This window comes from Hylobates moloch, unplaced genomic scaffold, assembly GCF_009828535.3.
Source record: "Hylobates moloch isolate HMO894 unplaced genomic scaffold, HMol_V3 SCAFFOLD_4, whole genome shotgun sequence".
NCBI lineage: Eukaryota > Metazoa > Chordata > Mammalia > Primates > Hylobatidae > Hylobates > Hylobates moloch.
The window spans coordinates 61,773,285-61,797,569 of record NW_026652279.1 but is presented as its reverse complement, the minus strand read 5'-3'; the positions used below and the strand labels follow the sequence as shown (position 1 = coordinate 61,797,569).

The 24,285-nt window shown below is 37.7% G+C and overlaps 1 protein-coding gene across 15 annotated transcripts in view; it reads left to right on the top strand.

Moving 5' to 3' along the window:
* The window catches only part of CMSS1 (cms1 ribosomal small subunit homolog), a 362,094-nt gene that overhangs the window by 190,723 nt on the left and 147,086 nt on the right, over positions 1 to 24,285 (top strand). For 4 of the 15 annotated variants that reach the window (XM_058437604.1, XM_058437601.1, XM_058437596.1 and 1 more), the window contains one exon: positions 1,185 to 1,234. The exons of 9 other annotated variants lie outside the window; for them this stretch is intronic. The gene's annotated coding sequence lies outside the window, so the exon portion shown is untranslated. Of the gene's footprint in view, positions 1 to 1,184; positions 1,235 to 23,827; positions 23,912 to 24,285 lie in introns of those variants that run through there. 2 more of the 15 variants (XM_058437605.1, XM_058437595.1) reach the window with 2 other exon arrangements.

Sequence of the window (24,285 nt, the reverse complement as noted above, 5' to 3'; positions counted from 1 at the left end):
GAAACTGTTTTCTGTTTGACATTGATTTTCAAATTTCATATGTAATGATAGTTTTAGCCTCAACATCCACCCAAACCTTTACCATAGTTGCTAATGAATAATAAAAATGACTGGTTTGCAGTAGACTCAAAAGAAAAAATAAAGCCTCTTTGGCCTTTAAATATTAGAATATTCCCGAATGAGAATTCAAATTGAGTCCAGGTGGCCGAACTTACTGAGGCCTGTTTCAATTTGATCACTCAAAGCTTTGCCTTCTGTTTGAAGAAATTCTTGGATTTTAACCTACAGTATTACCAAGAATATAAGATCTATCTTCAGTTAAATTTATTTTCCTGTTGTCCTGAAACAAAATGGCAGCCAATATACATTTCCCCATAATTTCACTGAGGGAGTTAGAGTTCGCAGTAGTAGTAATAATAATGATAGCATTAAAAGCAGAAACAAGACTGTCTGCTCCTGTTAGCAACCTGAGCAGTCAAAGACATTAATGGACCATGAAGACTAGAGGGCTGGGGTGACTGTGGGTCAGAGCTAATGTACATAGGCAAGCACAGTATAGGGGAAACTTTCGTCACCTCCACTACACTGAGCCTTTTCTCTTGATAGACCAAGCTCTTAATTTCCCCAGGTTGTTAATCTGGCACCTTTCATGAACATCAGTATTCACTTTGGAAAATAAAAAAGCTAACAGCCAAAACATCTAAGTGTTAAGGGGAAAGAAAATCAACAGAGGAAATTACAGTAGCACATGATACACTGGCACCTTTTTCTTGAGTCATAGGAGGCAAAGATATTTGAAAGTCTGCAGCTTTGATCATCTCTCTGTTAGTAACCAGAGGTCTTGAGAAAAAGAGTGCAATGCATGGTTTAGCTGTAGCCCTTATATGTATACGTGTCCACATTTTCAAAACTGACCCCTTAAAATATGTATGAGAGCCAAGTGGTTTGAAAGTAAATACCACTTTCTTTCACCATTGCTTTTGCTCCACGTTTACCATTTCCTTTCTAACATTAGTTACTGTTTCTAAAGGAATTGGTGTTTCCTGATCTGGTATAGTTTCTGTTTGTTTTGGATTGTCCATCAGTTGTTAAGATATCTACCATATGTTTTACAAACTAGTATATTGAGGGTTGAGTACCATAGCAAGTTCTCAGTTTTTTCTTTCTGTCTCTCTCATTTTTAGGTAAGTCATCTGATTGGAGCCACATTTCATTTGATGGAATTTTCCATTTGGTAAAGTATTGCTATTTTTGTCAAATGATGTAAACTGTCATTTTTGTGATTTCTCAGTATTTTTTTCCCCACAACATTGTCCTTAGTAGTATACTGTGTTCTGTATGGAAGGAAAAAAAATGAGTGGGGGAGCGGGGAGGTTTGGAAACAAGAGAAAAGGCATATAACTGAGTATATTTACATGTCAAAAAACACTTATTGAAAGAAACCTGCCTCTTTATAGCTATTGTCCTCAATTTTGCCTTTTAGAGCTCCAAGAAGTAGAGAAGTTATTATATTTAATGGTATTTAGAAAGGACCATGCTTACTTCAGAGAATCCAACTAAGAGCAGTGACTTCCAGTTGTATTTGGTGACAATCTGGCATTCCTCAATATGTTTCTATACATGTTGGCTAAAGCATTCTATATCATCTGAGAGTTTTTCTTTCTTTTTTTTTTTTTTGAGACAGAGTGTCCCTCTGTCACCCAGGCTGGAGTGCAGTGGCTCGATCTCTGCTCACTGCAACTTCTACCTCCCAGGTTCAAGCATTTCTCCTGCCTCAGCCTCCTGAGTAGCTGGGACTACAGGTGCACGCCACCACGCCCAGATATTTTTTTTCTTTTTTTGTATTTTTAGTAGAGGTGGGGGTTTCAGCATGTTGGTCAGGCTGGTCTCAAACTCCTGACCTCATGTTCCGCCTGCTTCGGCCTCCCAAAGTGCTGGGATTACAGATGTGAGCCACCGTGCCCAGCTGAGAGTTTTTCTTTTGCGTCATAGTTTAAGTCTACAAATAATTGCCCCTTTTAAAACACAGTTATTTAATAGAAGAAATAGAAAAATACATAATTTAGGAAGTACAAACCCAGGATTCCGTGGTGCAAGGATGGTACCAGGGCTTGTGGTCTGTGATAACAGAAGATTGAAGCTTCTGATATTGAGCACGACAGAGACAAAGGAGACGTTTCATGACGGCAAATTACTTTTCCCTAATGTTCTGGATCTTTCATTAGTAAGAAGGATGTCTATATTTGATACACTTTCTGTAAAAGTGAGGTAGGTTATGAACCTAGGAATTCTTTTTTCCTCAGGGAAATGTTTCTCTTTCTGTAGAACTCCACACATGTTGATCTATTGAGTATCAAGCAACCAAAACCTAAAAACCTCCTCCCAGCATCATGCCATGCCCAGCGTGTTTCTTGAGTAGTACTTGCATTGCATGTTTTCTTTTAGAGACTAACTTAGTAAAAAGATACAATTTAAAATACCCAGAGGACTAGTTGGATGTCATCTTCCTCCAAAATGGAGTTGGACTCCATTTTCTCTTCCTTCCCTCCAGTTTTAATTTTATAAACTAAATACCTGACAATTTATATCTATAAAGCCTGTTGAGATCAGGGAATATTAGCATTTATTGTTGCTGATTGAAAGAAGACTCACAATTCTTGAATATTGGATGAAGCAGTGGATAGGATATCATTGATGTTCTGCCAAAAAAGTTCATGTATTAAACCAAAGTTCCTTCTTGAATAGAAGACTGTCCCATGTCTACCCCTAGGCTCCACTTCACAGGTCCAGGAGCCCATCAGGTAAGGACGACCTCTGCTCTGTAAAACACTGTGTTTTGGTTGAATGAATGAATAGAAAGATGAATGGCTGAATGGTTTAATACATAGATACTCATATCAGACTATTAAAATTCAAGTTTTAGTATTATAATATTAAAAACTTTTAAAAATAGAGAACTTCCACTTTTAGTCACAGTTATCTTGTTTGGCAATATAAGATATTGTGTGCTGCTTTCTGATATTTCGATTCTGATAATTCCCATATCAATTATCATTTACCTGAATTGGATTTCTTTTGAAAACCTTTGTGAGGGGAGTGGTATGTGGGAAGCAAGGGGTGAATATCATCATTGAACTCAAAAGTATTCAAAAAGCAACCTAAAAAATGCAAAATGAAATATTTGTTAATTCTAAACTGGTGTGGGATTTATAATGTCTTTATCTGTCTTTTATATTCCAAAGGATAAAATATCTAAAATTATTTCTTGTTTTATATCTTTATACTAGAAAGAAGATTGGTAGAATTATTATTTTGTCCACCAGTTAGAAGGCCTGCCAAATATGAGATGTATAAAAATAATTTCAGTGCTGTTTCCCCATTTTCTTTCCTGAGAATCTCTAGTTTTCTCATCATATTATTAAAAGCCCAAAACCAAACAAAATATTCTTTGTATTTTTCAAAAAATTGATCATCCAGAGGAAACTCCAGCTTTCTAGTATAGTATTTTCTAACTTTGGAGGAAATCAAGAGCCTTGTAAGGACTACATATCACTTAGTAAAGGGTAGAAACTTCTGGGAATAAGAATTTTATCTAATATTGGGAAGGCTGGGAGAGGTTCTAGTGCTTCAGGAGGATTTCAGATTCCCCCACCGTGGGCCTAATTATTTCATAGACTCAGTTCAGCTAAACTACCATCATAAAAGGCAGACATACCTGATTGCCCCAATTATAAAATCAGTTGACATCAAGTTTTCCAGATTAAATCACTAGTGATGGATTGATTTCTGGATCCAGGAAGCATATTCTTTTTTTGGGGGGGGGGGGGGGGACAGGTTGTCTCTCTGTTGCCAAGGCTGGAGTGCAGTAGCATGATCCCAGCTCACTGGAGCTTCCACCTCCCGGGCTCAAGCAGTCCTCCTATCTCAGCCTCCTAAGTAGCTAGGATTACAGACTGTGCCACCACACCCAACCAATTTTTTATTTTATGTATGTATGTATTTATTTATTTGGAGAGACAGGGTTTTGTCATGTTGTCCGGGCTGATCTTCACCACATCCAGCCAATTTTTTTGTTTGTTTGTTTTGTTTGGAGAGACAGGGTTTTGTCATGTTGTCCGGGCTGATCTTCACCACACCCAGCCAATTTTTTTGTTTGTTTTGTTTGGAGAGACAGGGTTTTGTCATGTTGTCCGGGCTGATCTTGAACTCCTGGGCTCAAGCAATCTGCCCACCTTGGCCTCCCAAAGTGCTGGGATTATTGGCATGAGCTACCATGCCCAACTGCATATTCTGACAGCAGCCCATTTCAAGGCCAATGAGGTTTTTTTTGTTGTTGCTGTTGTTTTTTGAGATGGAATCTTGCTCTGTCACCCAGGCTGGAGTGCAGTGGTGCGATCTCAGCTCACTGAATCCTCCACTTCCCAGGTTCAAGCAATTCTCCTGCCTCAGCCTCCTGAGTAACTGGGATTACAGTCACATACCACCATGCCCAGCTAATTTTTGTATTTTTAGTAGAGACGGGGTTTCACCATGTTGGCCAGAGTGGTCTCGAACTCCTGACCTCAGGTGGTCCACCCACCTCCCAAAGTGCTGGGATTACAGGCATGAGCCACCACACCTGGCTGGCCAGTGAGTTTTATTAGATAAAAAGTATATAGAGAATGTTTGAAATTATATTTATAATAGAAAATAAATGACCATATTCATTTTGTTTTCTTTATAAAATAAGCTTCTTCTAAACAGTGAAACGATATTTTTTCCTAGTTTTATTAAGGCTTAGTTGGCAAATAAAAATTGTGTACCTTGACTGTGTACAATGTGATGTTTGATGTATGTATACCTTGTGAAATGATTAAATCCAGCTAATCAACATATTCGTCATCTCACATATTTTATGGTGAGAAAATTTAAAATCTGCTATTTTAGCAATTTTCAAGTGTACAATATGTTGTTATTAACTATAGTAACCGTGCTTCACAATAGATCGACAGAATTCCTGTCTAACTGAAACTGTGTACCCTTTGAACAACATCTCCCCGTGTTCCTCTGTGCCGCCCCCTTCCCACTGCCCCTTGCTCCTGGCAAATGCCACTCTACTCTCTGCTGCTATGAGTTTGATTTTTTAAGATTCCACATATAAGTGAGATCATACAATATTTGTCTCTCTGTCCCTGGCTTATTTCATTTAACATAATATCCTCCAGGTTCATCCACATTGTTGAAAATGACAGGATTTCTTTCTTTGTAAACCCTGAATAGTAGTATTACATTGTATATGTATGTGTATATATATATATACACACACATGTATATACGTATATATATACATATATATACGTATATATAATCACATTTTCTTTATCCATTCATCTGTCAATGGACACTTAAGTTGATTCCACCTCTTGACTGTTATGAATAATCCTGCAATGAATATGAGAATGTAGATATCTTTTCAAGATACTTATTTCATTTATTTTGGCTATATACCCAAAAATGGGATTGTTGCATCATATGGTAGTTCTATTTTTTATTTTTTTAGAAACCTGCAGACTTATTTTCTGTAATAGCTATTCTAATTTGCATTCCCACCAACAGTGTACAAGAGTTCCCTTTCTCCACATCCTCACCAACACTTTTCTTTTGTCTGTTTGATAATAACCATTCTAACAGATGTGAGGTGATATCTTATTGTGGTTTTAAATTTCATTTCCCTGATGTCTAGTGATGTTAAACATTTTTTCATATACCTGTTGGCCATTTGGATGTCTTCTTTTGAGAAATGTCTTTTCAGGTTCATTTTTAATTGGGTTGTTTATTTTCTTGCTATTGAGTTCTTTGAGTTCCATATATGTTTTCGATATTGGATATTAACCCTTTATCAGATGATTGGTTCACAAATGTTTTCTCTCATTCCATAGGTTGCATCTTCATTCTATTGATTTTTTTTTTTTTTACTGTGTCAAAACTTATCTGATGCAACCCCATTTGTCTTTTTCTTTTCTTTTTTTTCTTTCTTTCTTTTTTTTTTTTTTTTTTTTTTTGCTCCTGTTGCTTGTGTTTTGAGGATCATATCCAAAAATTATTTCCCAGACCAATATCAAGAAGCTTTTTCCCCATGTTTTTTCATCTAGTAGTTTTATAGTTTCAGGTTTTACATTTAAGGCTTTAATCTATCTTGAGTTGAATTTTGTGTATGGTATGAGATAAGGGTCTAATTTCATTCTTCTGCATGTAGATATCCAGTTTTCCCTGCATCATTTATTAAAGACGCTGTCCTTTCCCTATTGTGCATTTTTGGCATCTTTATTGTAGATCAGTTGACCCTAAAGATGTGGATTAATTTCTGAGCTCTCTGTTATGTTCCCTTGGATTATATGCTTGTTTTCATGACAGTACGATGCTGTTTTGATTACTATAGCTTTATAGTATATTTTTAAATCAGGTAGTATGATGCTTCAAGCTTTGTTCTTTTTGCTTGAGATTGGAGTATTTGAGGTGGTTTCATACGAATTTTAGGATTGCTTTTTCTATTTCTGTGAAAAATCTCATTGGAATTTTGATAGGTATTGCATTGAATCTATAAATTGCTGTGGGTGCTATGGAAATTTTAACAGTATTAATTTTTCTAATTCATGAACACAGGATATCTTTCCATTTATTTGTGGGACAATATTTTTTACACATTCTTGGTTTCAAGTTCATTGCTTCTAGAATTCTGATGGTCCTTGAAACCGAATGCTAAGATTATTGAGTAAAAGCTACATCTATGACTGAAATTACAGAAAAGAAACTTGCTCTTAAATTTTCTGTGCCTCAGTGTCTTCATCTTTTTTGCTTTCATCAAGCTGTAAGTTCCTTGAAGTTAGGGACTTGTCACACAACCTGGTACACAGAAGGCACTCATTGAATATCTGATAAATGAGAGGAGGGACTACTGAATGTAAAATAATCTCTATCACATATGATCATTGTAGGGATGTTTATGTGTGGAGAACCCAAAAACTGTTGCTCAAAAATTGTTTTTTTTAAAACCTGATCCATGCTAATCAAATTCACAAAAAGACAGATTGCCTTTTTAATTGTTTTATTTTCTAAAATATTTTCACTGCTTTACCTTAAAAGAACATGTGCTGACCATAATTTAATCTTTTTTAGATGCCCCAACATTATTATTCACAACACTTCATTTCAGCAAGTGTGATGATCCTTGCAGGCCGTTTTGTGGATTTAGAGATCTGTTTACCACTCTCCTAGACAGTTTCTGAATGTTGAGCATTGGGGCTATTGGGTCAGCTTTTGTTTGTTTTTTTTGTTTGTTTTTTTGTTTGTTTGTTTTTTCTGAGACGCAGTTTCGCTCTTGTTGCCCAGGCTGGAGTGCAATGGCACGATCTCGGCTCACTGCAACCTCCGCCTCCTGGGTTCAAGTGATTCTCCTGCCTCGGCCTCCCAAGTAGCTGGGATTACAGGCATGCGCACCACACCCAGCTAATTTTGTATTTTTAGTAGAGACAGGGTATCTCCATGTTGGTCAGGCTGGTCTCAAACTCCCCACCTTAGGTGATCCACCCACCTCGGCCCCCGAAAGTGCTGGGATTACAGTTGTGAGCTACTGCACCCAGCCGGGTCAGCTGTTTATAGCTTTTCTGATTTCTTGGCTGTGAAGACTGGCAGACTTCTGTGAGGGTGCCTTGTTGAACCTTCCTCCCTGATGTGAATGCTCCTAATCTTCTGTGACCTTGAAACTAAAATACTTTGCCATATGAATATGCATATAAAATAAGAGTACACTAGGAAGCTCTTTCACATGTAAAGTCCATGCAATTCATAAACTGGCTGCTCTTGAATCCTTTTTATCCTTTCGCTTATTTCTTGAATCTGAGTTGTTGTAACATTTTAGATATGTGCAAAGTTGCTATAAACTTATAAAGCAGATATTTCTTTTATCTCTTTTCTTAATAGTGCTTCTAGGAACAGATGCAGATTTCATGACACCTTAGTCTATATTATCTAATGGCAAAGTGAGAATTAGTTGTGTCCAAAATATCAATCAGAATATTTCCATCTAATTATAGTTCACAGCTTCCTTATGAATCATTTTATATTTACATAAGATTTGCTTTAATTTTGTTGAACAGTAATGGAGATCTTTAAATGGGTTTTTGTTAGTTTTTCAAATTCACCAGTTTCTCACATGTGTGTACAATTCTTCATAAAGACTTCTATAGCGCTTCATTTTGATATTTTCCCTTGTCAAAATGATATTTCCTGAAAATGTTTGTCGTCAAAAATCAGGATTTATAAAATATCCGATCAAGTATATGTCTGTATCTGATTATCAATTAAGCTGAAAATGAATTGAGTGCTGGAGAAAAGTCCCATCCAGTTGGTCCATTATACAGAGCAGAAAGCACTAACATGTTACATCAGCAAAGGTTTTTGGAGCTCCAGTGTAGATTGGAGCAGTGAAGTTTGATGAGATTTGTAGCACCTCCTGATGACCATGCTAATCACTCCTCTACCACAGTTACCTCTCCCATTATTAGTAACTGTTAGTTAGCTCATCACATTTCTTCAGCACCACTTTATCCTCTTTAACCATCTGTCCTATTTATATACTCAGATATACCTGGCACCTACCAAATGAGAGTAAGCACCATAGTAACCAAAGAGTGAAATTCTTGTATATGTACTTTGTGCTGTCAGCAACATGTATCCTGAGATCTTTGTTGAAGAGTCAGTTAATGAAATTTGAGAGTCCTTGGATTATCTGACATGTAAAGTTGTGTGCCAGATGTGGAGGCATGCACGTGTAGTCTCAGCACTTTGGGAGGCCCAGCAGGGAGGATCCCTTGAGCCCAGGAGTTCAAAACCAGTCGAGGCAACAAAGTGAGACACTGTCTCTAAAAATAATACAAAAAAAAAGAAACACTGATCTTCTCTGGCCTTCAGTGCTCCTGGTTTTCAGGTCTTCAGGTCCAGACTGGAATCTCTACCATCAGCTTTCTATTTCTCAGGCCCATAACTACATCTCCAGTTTTCCTGGATCTGTAGCTTGCAAATTGCAGATTGTGGAACTTCTCAGCCTCCATAATTGCCTTGAGCTTCCCAGGCAAAGACTTTGAAACTCTGAGAAGTGTATTCAGGAGGATTTTTAAGTTGTACACAGTGACCAATATGTATGAAAGGTGAAGGCTAGGTCCGGGGGCTCACGCGTGTAATCTCAGCACTTTGGGAGGCCGAGGCGGGCAGATCACTAGGTCAAGAGATCGAGACCATCTGGCCAACATGGTGAAATCTCGTCTCTACTAAAAATACAAAAATTAGCCGGGCATGGTGGCATGTCCCTGTAATCCCAGCTACTCAGGAGGCTGAGACAGGAGAATTGCTTGAACCCAGGAGGCAGAGGTTACAGTGAGCTGAGATCGTGCCATTGCACTCCAGCCTAGGCGACAAGAGCGAAACTCCATCTCCAAACAGAAAAAAAGAAAGAAAGATGAAGCAAGCAGGATTAAAGTGTGAGAAATTAAACTGCAGTGTTGTGGCCATAAAACTTCAGCATATTTTGTAGGTGCACTGGAGTTGGGAGGGCCCTTCAAAGTCAGATGAGGCTCATTTGTGTTGTCAAAAATGGAAATGGATAGCTACATGCAGAAGAAAGAAATTTGACCTTTATCTCACACCATATACAAAAATCAACTCGAAATGAATTAAAGACTAAAACTTAAGGCTGAAATCATAAAATTGCTAGTAGAAAACAAAAAAAATGCATCTTGACATAAGTCTGGGTAGGGATTTTTTGGATATGATATCAAAGCACAGGCAACTAAAACAAGAATAGATGAATGAAATTACATCGAACTTAAAAGTTTCTGCATAGCAAAAAAAAAAAAAAATCAACAGAGTGAAAAGGCAGCCTATGAAATGGAAGAGTATATTTGCAAACCATGTATCAGGTAAGGGGTTAATATATAAGACTGTCCTACAGCTCAATAACAAAAAACAAATAAGCTCATTAAAAAATTGTTAAAGGCCCTGAATAGACATCTCTCAGAAGAAGATAAATATCCAAGAGGTATATAAAAAGGTGTTGTACTTCACTAATCATCAAGGAAATATAAATCAAAACCACAGTGAAACATCGCTCACAGCTGTTAGAATGACCGTTATCAAAAAGATCAAAGATAAGTGTTGGCAAAGTGTGAGGAAAAGAGAACCCTTGTACATTGTTCAAGGGAATGTAAATTGATACAACAGTATGGAGGTTCCTCAAAAAATAAAAATAGGTCTACCTTATTATCCACCAATTCCACTTCTGGGCATATATCCAAAAGAAAATCAGTGACAAAGCAAAAAGTAGCCTGGTATGGTGGCACATGTCTAGTTTCAGCTACTCAGGAGGCTGAGGGAAGAGGATCTCTTCAGCCCAGGAGATTGAGGCTACAGTAAGCTATGATCATGCCACTGCACTCCAGCCTGAGTGAAACAGCCAAGGGGTAAAAGACATAAAAATATGAATTGACAGGAGAGTAATCTCTCAAACCTTACCCTTACCAAAAGGAATAGCAGGAGATTGAAAATTAATAATAATTGATGACATTTAAAAAATAATCTTAAAGTTCTTTAAAAATTTATTTTTAGTGATTTAATTTCTAAAAAGATTTTTAAAGTAATTTTTTAAAAGAGAGAAAAGTAAATATGTAAAATTGTTGTATTTTAATGTATTTAAAGACAGTAGTAGATACTTTTTTCCTCTAAAATTATTTGTAGATATCTTGACTATTGCTGTTGACTATCTTTCCATTCCTTTTCTATTTAAAACTCTTCTCTTTTTAAACAGTATGAATGTATGCTGATGTATGTTTGTGTAAGACTGCGATTCACATTCTACAGAACTATCGTGTTTCAAACTATTGTAGCAAAATTAAGGAGTAAGATAATTTTTCATCATATTGTCATCCAACTTCATGACTTATTTTCATTTTTTTAATGTACTTGGAATGTATGGTAGAGAATTCCAGAAAGCTGCAGTGACTCTTTTTTTCACTTAAAGGAAGCGGCTAGAATGAGATTGAGGGCAGGGGGGAATGTGGCACAAGGAAACTGGCTTGAAAGCTCTGTGTATTATGCTCAATTTTATTTTCTGAGTAATATCACTGATTCAGTAATTACCCTGGGTAGTAGCCATACAAGTTTTCTTGTTCCCTGGAAAGCCTTACTATAATCCAGAACTTTGCTAGCATATCATATACCTTGTAATTTTATTTTCTAAAATTAAGTGGCATTTAATGTCTTCATTTCCCCATGTAACCTTTTAGAAGCCTTGTGTCTTCATTTATTTTATTGCTCCCACACCCTCTTTCTGTTTCACATAATTCTTTGCAATTCACTTCACTATTCTGCAAATAAATCATTTGCAGATTTTCTAAAAGCTGTATTCTCGCATTTAGGAGTAGAAGACAACTTTACAACCGGAAGTTGCAAGTTCCCCAAGTTCAAAATCTGTACATGTTTGCACTAGAAAGCCAAAATATTCCCTCCATAGTCACGGAACTTCCAAAAGGAAATAGATGCTGTCAGCCTAGACAGAATTGATTCATTTGGGCTCTAATCATTTTGAAGGCCTCAGATAGATAGGGCTTGCGAGACTTAGCATTGCTTTGGCCATTCTCTTTTGAGGACTGCGATTGGGTTATATCTTTTACCATAAGCTAAAAGGAATAGCAGCAGATTGAAAATGAATAATAATTGATAACATTTTTAAAATAGTCTTAAAGTTCTTAAAATGTGTTTATTTTTAGTGATTTAATTTAAAAATTGCAAAGCGAGTATACATGTTACTATTAACTTACTATGAACTATTTTATTAGAAAGTAATGAATAATTTGCTTTTTTTTTTTTTTTTTTTTGTGACAGAGCCTTGCTCTGTTGCCAGGCTTGGAGTACAGTGGCGTGATCTCAGCTCACTGCAACCTCCGCCTCCCAGGTTCAAGTGATTCTCCTGTCTCAGCCTCCCAAGTAGCTGGGACTATAGGCATGCACCATCATGCCCAGCTAATTTTTGTATTTTTAGTAGAGACAGGGTTTCACCATGTTGGCCAGATGGTCCTGATCTCTTGACCTCGTAATCTGCCCACCTCGGCCTCCCAAAGTGCTAGGATTACAGGCGTGAGCCACCACGCCCAGCCTAATTTTGCATTTTCTTAGTGCCAGTGTGCTGTACTTTTCAAGGCAGCGTCAATTGCCTAAGACCTCAAATCCTGATGCAAAATTCCCCAGCTTACTGTTCTCACATAGAACACACTTGTGCCAATGTCACTGCTTTTCCAGGCATCAAGCAAAACCACTGGAAGTAGTTGAATTTCTAGTAACACCCTATAGAGCTCTCCTTATATATAATAAGTTCATTCTTCTTTGGAGGTGTTAAAAAGTGAGGCTCAGATTTTTGTGCCCTCAACTTTATCCCCCTTGGTTTATTGCTGCCTTCCAAGTTCAGCATCTCAGCATTTTTATTTCAAGAAATAAGCTTATGATGCACAGCATTAAGCAAGACGCTTTGGGAGAGGAGGAGCCCTTCCCGGAATTTCAGAACTGTCTCCTTGTAGAGAAAATTCCTGTAATGTTTTGTTTTACTTCAAAAATCTGAGTGCCAGAAAGAACAGAGTCAAGAAAGGAGCTATTGTGAGCTCTTGAATTTGAAGCAAAATCTGTACTGTGACCCCATTTTAGAAGATCACTGGCCCTCCGTAGAGCACTACTTTGAACAAATCAGTGAATTTTAAATCAAGTGTCTTGGTTGCTTATATTTTTAAAATCTCAAAAGATCTAAATTCAGATGCCAGTGAAAGCTTTGTAAAGGGAACCTCCACTTCCTCAGCCTCCCCTTTCCTTGCATTCTAGGAACTTCTGGGGGCTTTAGATATTCCCTAAATGATTAAAGAATAGATTATAATTCAATAGAACAGTGATTTGCTGGTTAAAGGAAGAATAGCTGGTACTTTATGAAACTGTTCTTAGAATAGCTTGGATGCTAGATCCCATTGTGTGTGTGTGTGTGTGTGTGTGTGTGTGTGTGTGTGTGTGTGTGTGAGAGAGAGAGAGAGAGAGAGATATGAGGGGGGCACCAAGACAGACATATTTATACCCATTTCCTTTTTCCACAAAGCATTTTCAGTAGCTTGTAACCAACACACATTATAAAATTTACATAGGGATTTTTAAAATTTTAAATAAAAATAGAGGGAAGCCCTTGGAAAAGAAATGATAGTAGAATAATGTTGAGTCTCTTGGGAATCCTACAAGTCTTTTGCTTCAGATGCGGTTGCAGTAGCATTGAGAGAGAAGTCAAACGTCAAACACAGTTCTGTCCTGAAGAAAAGGAGCAGACCTTCCATTGGTCCTCCACTCCACCACCACTCCAAGTTGAGCCAGTGCCATGTCCAATATCAGCCCTTGGGCTTCACCTGGCCTGTGCATTCATTCTAGTTCCACCGTCTCTGCCTTCATGCTTGTTACGGCACAACTCTGCTAGAGTATTCATTCCATTTCTTTGGAAAGGCCTGCAGTTCAACAATTGCGCATCCCATTACAGAAATAGCATTGAGCATGATTTTGGAAAAATCACACATACATCTTATATTGGACATGAGTATTCAAGACAGTTTCAGACACTCTTGGTTTATTATTCTTTTGGCTTCAGAAGTACATTCATGGAATGGACATAGATGAGGGATACCCAGAAACTGGCCAGGCACAGGGGAAAAGAAAGTGAGGGAGATTCCATTCTGCCTGACTCAGCCAGGATAGGTAGAAAACCTAAGGATCTTTTTCTTCAGCAGTCATCATATGTTTCCATCATTTGTTCCCATGGTTATTTTCAGCTGCCCAGTTGTTATTTGCACTTCTTTAAAAACATCAGTGCATGGGCCTCAAGAGGTAAAGAGAATTGAGGTCCTACACTAGAGTCAGAATATTCAAAGTTTTGGACTGAGGTTTCACCTCTGAGCTCATGCTTTTTTATTACACTACATTTGGCTGAAAATCTGACACTAGATGCACCATAACCATTGCAAAGGCCATGCAATCTCTTGCTTTTTAGATTTCCACTGACATTTTTGCCTGCTGTTACAGTAGCCACACCTCTCCATGAGTTTCAGGTGTTTTAACCATTTAGGAAAAAGAGGGGAGGGAGAAAGAAATGAATCAGTAGTAAAGAGATGGTGCCTGAGAATTGGAAAGATCACAGCTGAAAGTGGAGTATGTGCTACCTTCTGGCCCAGGCCAGGTGACTGGGTGTGGATGGACGTTGTGTGTATCCCCAGTACAGTAACCCTTACAGAGATAATTCTTACAGTTTAGCCACCACGAAGTATTGTCCTTTGTTTTTCTATAGTGCTTGTCAAAATGCTATGACAACTGACTAGTTTTATGCAAACAGAGCCTGGCTCTCAAGAGACAGTGTGTCTGAAAGTCAAACATGGATGGCAGCCATTGGCACACAAAGGAGTCAGAAACCACAGATTGTTTTCTCGTTGGATGAACAGCTTAAAGCAACGTAAAGTTAATTGAAGAATTCCTTGAAAGTGAAGTCAGACTAAAAAGAAATGCTCTGAGTCTATAATTTACTAAATGTGAAAGAACTGTAAGTGGTATGAGACTAAAAGAGTTTTTTGGGGGGAAAGAACATTTTTGTAAACAGATCTGGCTTTTATTCTTGCTTGGGCTGTTTTAATTATTTGCTCTAATAATGTAGATCTCCAGAAGAATCTCTAATTAGGTAAGGCTTGATTTATGGAGTTGGCCTCATATAAACCATGATGTCATGGTATGCTGCAGAAAATTACAGGCCTGGTCTCGCCTTGAAAACTAGTATTTCTACCTAGAACTACTCCTGCTCTGCATGTCTTACTCTCAGGAAACCATAGCATACTATGTTCTCCTTCACAGTGCTCATTGCCCAGGTAAACTCAACATATAGTATTACTCATCAAATAATTTTATCAAACATTTTAAAAACTGGGGAGGGAGGAGTAGAATAAAAATGCTAGCAGTTAAAGAAATCTTTACTTCCTGGGAACTTAGTAGATACCAACCTATGATTCTCAGTAGAAGTGGGTTCACTCCCCCTTCAGCTGACAGACTGGCAAGGATATGCCAGACTATCAAGAGTAGTGTCTGTGTGTCCCTTCCTCCCACAACTCTAACTACATCTTCCACACTCCGTCTTCAGCTCCTTCCTGGAAACGTCTTTCAGTATCATGGTCGCCTATTTCATCTGGTTGTAAATAAGAGCCATGGGGCCTCTGTAATATTTCACCACAGTTCTTACTCCCTTTCCCATTGCAGTAAAAGCCTTGGTGTAGAGCCAAGGCCTTTTCTTTGATTATAAGTCTGCCGACTACAATTTCCTAACATTTTTCTCGTATTAATTATACCTTAGTGATTGCATTTTCTATGATTTCTCATTTCAATTTTGTTAAATTTTGGCCCTTATAAAGCAGACTGTAGAAGGAATCCCTCTAGATTTTTACAAATTGCTTTCCTGTCTTCCACAATTGTCTAATTTACATCTGCCCTGAGAGTCAGTTTAAGTCACCTGCCTTTATCAGGTCTTCTTAGACTATTCAATGTACCTTTCATAGAAAGCAACTCTTTTCTTTCATGGTTATATTTCACCAGTTTACATCATATTTAATTAAATTATGTAATTATAGTAACAAATCCAACAGGCATAGGCAGGTTTGAGAACAAATACAACTCTAAACAGTTGGAAGAAATGCATGGGATATACTAGCGAGTGACCTTCTAGCCTCTCTTATTCAGCATGTGTGGGCTCAGTCCTGGTTGAAACACAGGGATAGAATTGGTTAAGTGGAGCTCAGTTATGGAGGCTTCTGAATCTGTGCTCTCCACACTGTCTTCATTTTATGGAGGGGGTCCAGGGTGGTTACAAGGCTTGCCCAAGGTCAGAAACATTCGTAGCCAAGCAGGCTATCCTGACTTTCAAGCCAGGGTTTTCTCAGGGCACTAGAGCAGGACCGATATCCTGGGCTTTTAATGTGCTTTTCTGAGTGCTGCCAAAGGTAAAAAATGCAAGTTTATCGAGTTTGATTTATTACCACAAAATATCTGTCTTGATGCTTACTTTACCCATAGTTTTTGTGTTACTAATTAACATGCATTTTTCTTCAAATTCTTTCTGATAATAAAACAGACTCTTTGTTATTATAGGGAGTTAATCGAGGCCATAAGATTTCCCAATTCTGTCAATGACCATACTTAGCTAAAAGAGAGAAAGGCTGAGTGAAAGAATTTTCCTATGCCTGTAGTAGGGCTTGTCCTTCTTGCCACTACACAGCCCTATACTGTTTGTGGCTATTTTTGTTGGTCTAAAGGGCACAGACCTCCGAAACAAAACTGCTTTTGGGTTTGAGCCAGATGATTAGGTTTGTATTTATTTGATCACATTCACAAACCGTATTTGCTAACTTTCCTAATACCAACTTGGGAAGATTTTTTTTAAATCACTTTCCTTCTTCTCTTCCTTTCTTCCAGTGTTGTCTTCCTTCCCCACCCACTTTCAAAAAGGATTTGATGTTGCCTAGGGTTAAAATAGATAAATAAAATCAAAACCATTAGGATGAATACAAAGGAACGGGGAAAGATGTTATACTCGAATCCCTGAGGTAAGATGGCTTTGCTGTTATATTGAACAGTGCATTTAGCTCTGAGCTTCCTAGTAGACAAAGTGAAACAAGTCTTTGGGTTCATGTTATTTCTGTTTGCTGAGGAGAAACACATCAGGTCGTCCACAGAGGCACTGTTACCAAGCACTTTATTCTAAGCCAGTGATTTTCATGTAAGTGAAGCTAAATAATCATCTAGAATAGGGGATTTATATATACATTAGAGTTTGAGAAGCTCTGCTGTAGTCCACCTCCATTTTTTGTTGGTAAGCCCAGGGAAAATAAATAACTTGCCAGTTACCAGGCTTGGTGGTGATAACACAGGCTTAGAGCCAGTTTGCCTTGGTACCAGCCTGGGCCTCGGAGCTCCCTTGTTTAGAAAGCACAGGTGTAGTGAGATGTGGTATTAGAGCTGGTGTGGTCAAGTACCTTACCTCGCTCCCAGGCAGTATGGACACAGACTATGACCTGAGTCTTGGGATTTAGACTTAATGAAATCAGAATATGTGAAAGAGGAGTTTTTTTTCAAGAAGCTTTTCTTTTTCCCGCGAGGCTGGACCTCTGTATCAGAATGCTGTCAGATTGCCATGGAGGAGAAATCTAGAAGAGTAGGCCATAGCAGGTGTCCTTTTTATGGCCTATTATAAAATACTTTGTCAAAAATGCCCTTCGTTTAGTCAAAATTGTGGGCAAATTTATGTTATATTTTTGCTGCCATGAGTATATGGTAGAACTTTGGGCAGGGGTCCTAAACTCAAGCTGTCTGCAGGAGACAGACAGGCCGGGACAGCTATTTATTATTCAGAAGGCCAGACATAAAACAAGGAGCAAGGTCGATAGTGAACCAAAGGGCCAATGTCTTGTCTCAATAGGGCAACTGCTTCTCAGCTCCTGTTCATTTTTTATCTTGTGAAAAATGCAGTTATGTGGTTGACCAGATCTTCCAGTATTTTGAGAGGAACTGGAAGTCTGGATTATTAAATTAAATCTCCTGATTTTAAATGTTGGCAGCTCTTTTCTTCCACTTGTTCAAAGCAGAAAACTTGGAGTTGTCCTTGACTCCTGTCTTCCTTTCAAAACCCACATCTAATTCATCAGGAAATCCTGTTGGCTCTACCTTCAAAATATATTCAGAATCTGATCACTTCTTACAGATCTCTATTGCACTACTGTGGTCCAAACCACCACTGTCTGTCTCCAAGATTGTTGAAGTAGCCTCCTAACTGGTCTCACTGCTTCCATTCTTTCTCTCCTGCAGCCAGAAGTGTAAGTCAGATCACATTGCCCCTCTGCCCACAATCCTCCAAAGTCTCCTCATCTTACTCAGCATGAAAGCCAAGATCCCCCCAATAACCCATGAGACTCTCTGACCTCATCTCTGCAGCTACATTGGCCTCCTGTCTGTTCCTCACATATACCAGCTCATTTCCTCCTTGTGACCTTTGTCCTTACTGTTCCCTATTTTTCCAGATATCTCTATGGCCCATTCATCCCCTGCATCCCTTTGCTTAAATGTCATCTTCTCAGTGAGACCTGCCTTGGACACACTATCTAAACTTACACACATGAATACACACATTCTTCCTCTCCACCTTCTCTGCTTTTTTTTTCTCCGTATCACATATGGTCTAGTATACTCCATCAATTTTTTATTACCTGTTTTCTGCACTAGAATGTAGATTCCACATGGATAGGGACTTTATATGATTTTGTGTATTTGTTCACTGCTGTTTACATCTGGAAATGACCCTCACACATGGTAGGTGTTCAATAAATGTTTGATGAATGAATGAATCTTAAAAACAATTTTTTTAACTTTGGGCCAAATAAAACTCTTCAACAGGCCAAACCTGGGCTGTACTTCTTTTGGCCTAGAGTCAAAAAGAAGAATGAGTGCTTCTCCAGCAGCTCCTTATAGCTTGGGAACAGACTTTATGAATGCATCATGATGCCTGCCCTGCTCAGGAAACCACAGATGAGTTCTTCCCTTCCATTCCCACATGTACCCTCCTACTTCCACCCTGCTCAACTTCGATACATGCTTATTGTTTTATGCCTCAACATTGTTTTTCCCAAGGTAATGCTGTTTAGAATATGGAAAATGTTGTGTGAATTATTTCAGCCTCCTGAGTGAACTTTCAAATCTCTGAAGGTAGAGATTTTGAACAGTTTGACTTGCTTTCTGCAACACAGAGTTTAGAACTGGGCAAGCAATAAGTGAGAGGAAGATTATCTCAGAGGGAAAAGCATGTATAAAGACAGGTGTAAAAATACCCATGATGCTTAGGAAGAGAACAAGTGAAACTAGAGTTGGGAGTGAGAGGGAAAGTGGTCAGTAAAGATGTTAGAGAGTAGACAGGGCCAAATCTTGCAGACCATGGTAAGGAGTTTGAATGCTATTGTTACGTCCAATGGGAAGCTGTTAAAGAATTTCTAAGTACTGAAATGATGGGGTTGGATTTATATTGATTAAATTTTACTCTGGCTATTCTGGGAATTTAGGAGACCAATAATAATAATGACAAAGCAAATGCAACTAACATTTATTAAACACTAATGCCAGGCAGCATGCTAATTGCTTTATACAGATTATTTTAGTTAATTCTTACATCATTCTATTGAGTTAAATGATATTATTATCCCAGTTTTGCAGATGAGGAAACTCAGACACACTGAAGCTAAGTAATTTGCCTCAAGTCACACAGCTAACCTATCAAGCCCAGGCTGTCATTTTTCAGCCTTTGCTCTTACTTAGCCCTTAACCTTTACTTCTTTGACTCTTCTTCCAATACCGGATTCAAGATGAGCATTTAGGAGGTTATTGCTATATTCCAGGCAACAGCTGGTGGTTGTTTGGCCTTTCTGCTAAGGTCGTTTTTCTGTCGTTCCTTGTAAGTTTAATATTCATTCTTACAGATGGAGTATGATTTAATTCATGTTGGAGAATAGGCCTTAGCAAAGACTGAGGTAATATATTTTATTACTAATTACAAAATTTTTCATTGAATGTTTTTAAAAATAATGTGCATTTACCTAGTAGGCACTTAATAAATACATCTAAATTATAAATATAAGGCTAAAAGAGACAATGATGGAATAGCATTTATTTCCATTGATGGAAGTATTTATGGTAATTTATCCAGTTAGAAAATAATCTCTAGGCCGGGCGCGGTGGCTCACGCTTGTAATCCCAGCACTTTGGGAGGCCAAGGCGGGCGGATCACGAGGTCAGGAGATCGAGACCACGGTGAAACCCCGTCTCTACTAAAAATACAAAAAAAAAATTAGCCGGGCGTGGTGGCAGGCGCCTGTAGTCCCAGCTACTCGGAGAGGCTGAGGCAGGAGAATGGCGTGAACCCGGGAGGCGGAGCTTGCAGTGAGCCGAGATTGCGCCACTGCACTCCAGCCTGGGGGACAGAGCGAGACTCCGTCTCGAAAAAAAAAAAAAAGAAAATAATCTCTAGTTCCTTGTCAATGATAATAGCACATTTCTAAGAGTCAGTTCTTGTTTTCTTAAGAAGAGTTGACTCTGATAAGCTATCACACCAACTATACTAGACTCCAAACTCATTACTGTGAACTATTCAATGGTGACTTGTTTCAATACAACTTTTTACTGAGGTGTGTAACACACACAAAGACACACACACACATATAAACATAAACATACACATATATATCCTGTTGATGTTTTACAAGCTCGTCAGTCCATTGTTAGCAGTTACTTGAGCACCTAAACTCAATTCAATTATTTTTCTTTAAAACAAATTTTTTTGAGCCTGGAATGGTGGTGCATGCCTATTGTCCCAAGCTACCCTGGGGGCTCAGGCAGAAGGATTGCTTGAGCTCAGGAGTTCCAGGCCAGCCTGGGCAACATAGCAAGACCTTGTCTTTAAAAAATAAGTAAATAAAAACTTTAAAAATTTTTCAGATTTGTCTAAAAAGAATTATTTTTTACTTTCACATGTATAAATAAAATATTAAAATTAATTTTAAAATATATTACAAAAATAAATTTACTTATTTGTACAGAAAAGCTTTGTTTGATTCACATAACACTATCGATTTTGGTTATGATAATTGTTCAATAAAGTCAAGTCCCCTAGGCACAGTCTTCTTAATTGTATCCAATTTAGTTACATAAATAAAAAGCTAAATAGTCATTCATTTTACTGTTGCATTTGCAACCTTTGCCAAGTTACTATCACATTAAATAGTGGTTTTGTTTCTAAAAATATAGCCTATATATACATAGACCATACCAGTGTGCATTAATTGGAGTTTATTAAAGACATAGCTTTTCTTTGAGCTCAAAATTTATTCCAGCCTAGTCTAATCACTAAAATAAAAAGCAAATACTGAGCAGTTTACTGACATTCCATAGCAGATAGAATAAGACTTAGTGTGTGAGAACAGTACAACATTTCTGATGCTTTCTTTTTTAAAATAAAAAACAGCAACTTCAAAATTCTGCTAGACAAACTGCTACTAAGAGGGCTTTTGTAGCTGAGCCTGTCACTACGCTATATAGTGACCAAAAGGGCAGATTCTGAGTCGTGATAACATTCTAGGAGATGTCAACAGTCAAAATAAAATCAAACTATATGTCATCTGGAAAGCTGAGATAAAGACCAAGAGATCTTGGAACATTTAGAAGCAGCCCAGGTGTGACATGAGTGAGGACTCTAAGAAGAAATACTTCACAGCTGTTTGTAACTTTCTCACAACTGCTTCACATTTCTCTAGCATGGAATGGAAAATACAGAAATGGAGAAAATCATAACTGGAAAGGACCTTAAAACCCTTGTTTTACAGATAAGGAAACGGAGGCTCAACGAGCACCAAACACTTGCCTAAAGTCACACAACTAGAGTTAACCATAGGACTGAAATTGGAATTTGGAACTCCTATTTTCTAGCTTAATATTATTTTCTCTACTCTTTTTGGGCATTTTGACTGTATAGTATTGGAGTTGTACCAAAATGAAAAGAGCTGGCTTGAATGAGAAGGGGATCTCTGCCACCAGAAGTCAGTGATCAGGCCAAAACTAGACAGTGGCTCCCTGGCATGCGTGTTGGTTTTCCATGAAAGAAACTTAGACTCATTGTCCTCTAAGAGCTTTTCCAACTCTAATTGTAATGAGTATTGATAATTTTCATCATATTTGTAGTAGGGTAATGATTCGTCCTCCCTACTTAAGGCATTATTGCTCATTCTCATTCATGCATGTCTCATCTACTCTAGACTTTTCTCAGAACCTGTTTTCCCATTGAGAGCACCTGTTCCAAAGTTGCTTAGTAATGCAGTGTGACTAAAAAAGCAGGCTAAGACTCCAAGCTCGGTTCACCATTTGAAATCATGAGTAATCATTGTCCCCACAACTAATTTAACCTTCTACATTAAACCAGTATCCAATAACTGCTGCTTTTCCTCTACCATATAAACACAAATCAGCTATATAGTTAGCAAAAGGGAGATTCGTGCAGTGAAATCAATCCATTTTCCCTCCCTGCAGCAAGGATGTGGTATGGCAAAAGCTTTGGTCAATTTATAACCTAATAAGGTATAAGTGGTTTTTAAAGTGCACTGTGGTAAAATTTTCTTTACTGTGCAACTATATAGATATTCTTGGCTAAGAATGAAAAATGTATAGATTTGTATTATAATATAAAATCTACGAGATACGAAGTCTGATGAGAAATATATTTACCACCTGATAATATCTGTATGAATAGAAACATCTCTGTCACTGTCTTCCTAACATAAAATGATCTTTGCCCATTCTGCCTTTATTCCTTTGTCCAGCTCTCAGATTCTATTTTTTTCTGCTATAATTTAGCACGTATTTTCCTAGACATCAGCATTTTTAGACTATGTACTTAAATGTCATATTTATAATAGGGAATTTCCAGAAAACAAGTGATTCAGTCTCATGTGCCCAAAGTACCCCATTCTCAAGTGGAAAGCAGGATGCGTTATTCATTGTATTAGTTATGTGGTCACAATGGAGGTTTATCTCCATAGGTATAAAACAGTAGGTTTTAAACTTTCATCTAGCAGTCCAATAGAAATGTTTCCAAAGTTCCTATTACCCTCGTTTCCACTGATCCTGGATTGATTTGGGAAGTGGGGTGAGGAAGGAGTTGGTGGTAGGGTTCACATTGTCATCATGGTGATCTAGTAAGTGAGTGAAGGATTGCTTTTTTCAAATATAAAGGAAATTGAGAGCCCAACAAGGAGGAAGCCACGTTACAGAACTAGAAAAGTAATTATCCAAACTGAGCATAAAAACCCAACACCCAAACATGACCTGAGACCCACATCCCTTGGCTCCTCCTGTGTTCTTTTTTTTTTTTTTACTAACCCATTCTCTCCCCCCAAGGAAAAGTCAAGCTAAGCCAATTTTCCTTCTAAGGCTGAGGATCTAGGACAAGAAGGCAAAGATAGGGAGGGAGGACATTGTATTTTACGTGAGTAAAGTACAATTGTATTTTACATGAATAAATGTACGTAAAGTACATTGTATTTTACGTGAGCGAGTACATACATTGTATTTTAAGTGTATGTACTCACTTTCTCCCAAGGGAAACACCCCACTAGGGCAGCGTCAACAGACTTTTTTGTAAAAGCAAAAATAGGAAATATTTTAGGTCTTGCTGGCCATATGGTCTGTGTAGTAACTACTAAACTAGGTCAAAATCAGCCAAAGACAATACATAAATTAATGAGCATGGCTGTGTTTCCATAAAACTGTATTTTGGACAGTTAAATTTGAATTTTATGTATTTTTCATGCATCATGAAAAATTATCCTAATTTTTAATTTTTTCGGTCGTTTAAAAATGTAAAAATCATGCTTTCAGATTATATAAAGACAGGCTACAGAACAGATCTAGCCCATTAGCCATAGTTTGCTAACCCCTGCCCTATGGGAATAAATAATGAAACATGAGGAAGGTTGTAGGTGTTAAAACATGGAGAAAAATATGATACTTGGACAATTATTTAAATGTAGAGGAAATTATTGATATGTATGCCTCTTTCAGAGAGAGCAGATGGATGCCTTGGCCCTTGATTCTGTTTTAGGTAATCTTAGTTGGTACTACGTCAAATTCCAGATTGGTTATTTTGATTTACTCTCTTAAGATTTATGAAATGCAGGTTATAGCTGGCTTTAGAGAAGAAAAGTGGAAATAAGAAGAGGACATGTGACTTAGAGCTTCCCCTAAGGTATGCAGAGCCAACAGAACATTTTATTCAGAATGGCAGCTGGTGGTTTCTGTTATCTGTGAATCATTGTGAAGTCTGTCTGAGGCAGAGAGGAGACAGCTAGCCGAATTCTCCTTTCGCAAAAACTGATTCATAACGTTGTAAAGCTCACAGAAAATGCATTTTGTATCACAAGAACACATAAAAATCTGTATTTTTTGACATATAGGCTATATTGACGAACTTTAAAATAAAAAGAACCTGTAAACGTAAAACCATAAAGAAACATTTTTTTAAATAGTATGCATAATTTATGGGCAGTTGAATATAGCTTTTCTTGCTTTGTAGGCAACTCACTTATAACAATTGCATAAATGGTAATGCAGTTGTCTGTA